The sequence below is a fragment of the Echinops telfairi genome, unplaced genomic scaffold (assembly GCF_000313985.2).
Source record: "Echinops telfairi isolate 266 unplaced genomic scaffold, ASM31398v2 ScPeMD7_34;HRSCAF=130, whole genome shotgun sequence".
Classification (NCBI taxonomy): domain Eukaryota; kingdom Metazoa; phylum Chordata; class Mammalia; order Afrosoricida; family Tenrecidae; genus Echinops; species Echinops telfairi.
In genome coordinates, this window is record NW_022103931.1 from 2537187 (window position 1) to 2539496 (window position 2310).

Genomic DNA, 2310 nt, shown 5'->3' on the forward strand with positions numbered 1-2310 from the left:
AAGCGGGTGAGGGGAGGTTACCAGAGCCCTCCTTATGAGAAGGCCACACCCACAAGGAGGCACCATCAGACTGTGACATGATTGACAGGTTGAATGCCACCCCTACACTCTTATATATCTTCATATTGACATGAAATTATGTAACCACCACATGCATAAATCAAATTTTATTAAAATTGAACATGAAACAAAAAACTCAAAAATAGGTCAATGCCTTAATAGACTTAATAATACTAATATTCAGAGAAAGTATATACTTTCAGAGAAAGAAAAAAATAGAGAAATCTAAAAGTCAGAAAAGATCTCAAAATCAAAGTGAATCAACTTCACATCATACGTACATACAGTAATCCAACCCAAAACTGCACAATACAGATTCTTTCCCAAGCACATGGAATATTCTCCAAAAGAGGCCTTATGTTAGGACACAAGACAGCCTCAGTACATTAAAACAAATCAAAATATTTTGCCTCTTAATAATAAAAACAGCACCTGTGGGTATTTCCTGCCACTTATCATAGCCTGTCCCCAACATGACATGCCAGGCACCCTTTGACACCAATGTCAACACCCCGACCCGCCTCATCATGGAGGAGGGCAGGTATGTTTGAGACACAGATGGGTAGTTAAACAATTTAATGTCAACTTGATGAATAAGAATGAAGGAGTGGAGTCTGGCCTGTCAATTAGGTCACAGCTTGGTGATCCCTCTTTGTGGGCATGGCCTTCTCATGAGGATTATGGGACTTCCTCTCTTCCTCTCTGGAGAGGGGACACACTTTCTGCTTCACATTCATATTGACAAGCCACATGGAGCCACGCTGGTGGCAGCCAGAGCCCTGGAGATGTGTCCACTGCCATTGGACACAAAGGACTTTCCACCCACCGGCCTGTGATTTCCGTGCATTCAGCACCATTGCATGTAACTGTGTGAATCTGAAGAGTGATTTATGGACAAGTATTGGACTTGTGGGCTAATATTGGATTGATGCTCTTAATCTGGACTGGTTTTGGAGGTTTTCTTAACATACAATTACTCTTTGATATAAAGCTCTTTCTTATACACATATAGTCTCTCTGGATTTGTTTCTCTAGATGACTCGGACTAACACAACAGGATAGACGACCGAACTGCTAACTCACTCTGCACCACCATCAAGTCCATCTCCACTGTCAGTTGCAAGGCAGACATTGTACACCTCTTTGGAATCACTGACTACAAATGTGAGACGTGATCAAATTACGAAACTGGACACCCTCTCTAACGATCTGGTTATTGACGTGTGAAAGAACACTTGTGTTCTTGTATTAAAAGAAGATAAAATTGCCATCATAATAGAACCAGAGAAAAATGGTAAATGAGTGGTCTGTTTTGATCTCCATGAGGATGCTTCCCACATCAACCGTCTTGTGTAACATTGGGACCGCTTTTGGCACCTACAGAAAGAGTTCAATGAGTGAACCCTCTGAGAAGGATGCTCTGCAGCCAGGCTTGAATCTGGTGGCAGGCAGCTATCATCTCTACGGAAATTTCACTGTGGTAGCTACATAAATTTATGTTGACTCGTGTTAACTTAAATGTAGGGGTGGTATCCAAACTGTCAATCAGGAAATAGCCTGAGGGTTCCTCCTTGTGGCTTAGCCTTCTTATAACGAGGGCCCAGGGGGGTAAAAAGGCGGGCTCAGGGAACCACCCCCATTCCCGCCCCCCACCCACCCCTCCTTTATTTTCCTGCTTGCTGACCCAGAGAGCTACTGGAGCCCTGCCATGTTTACGCTGGCATTGGATACACATGACTTTGCACCCACGGGCCCGTTATATCCCTGCATTCTGCATCATTGCATGTGGCTGAGTGAGTCTGAAGAGGGACTTATGGACTAGTATTGGACTTATGGACTGAGCTGGGATATTTTCTTGATATATAATTACTTCTTCATATAAAGCTCTATCTTATGGATATGGGAATGCCACTGGATTTGTTTCTCTATTCAATCCGGTCTAACACATTTTAGTACCTTGGGAGTCGGGTACTAGAGAAGCAAATCAATAAGATGGAGACTGGAAACTTGTCTGACTCCTGCCTCGTGGCAGTTTTTCTTTTATGGCTCGCTGGAGGTCAGATATGGCCAAGCAGTTCACAGGGTTGTTTTTTGCAAAGAGCATGGGAAGTGAAGGTTTTGATTCTTTGAAATTATCTTTGGTTATTCATAATTTAAATAGTGCATATGAAGGTTATGAATATTAAATTGAACCTTAAAGGGTATGGGCTAGGCAGGGTTCTCTCTCTCTCTCTCTCTATATATATATAT

General features: G+C 42.5%; 1 pseudogene; it reads left to right on the plus strand.

Annotated features, from left to right (window-relative positions):
* The first annotated feature begins 533 nt into the window (after positions 1-533).
* On the plus strand, positions 534-1552 carry LOC101650094 (annotated as a pseudogene).
* The last annotated feature ends 758 nt before the right edge of the window (positions 1553-2310 follow it).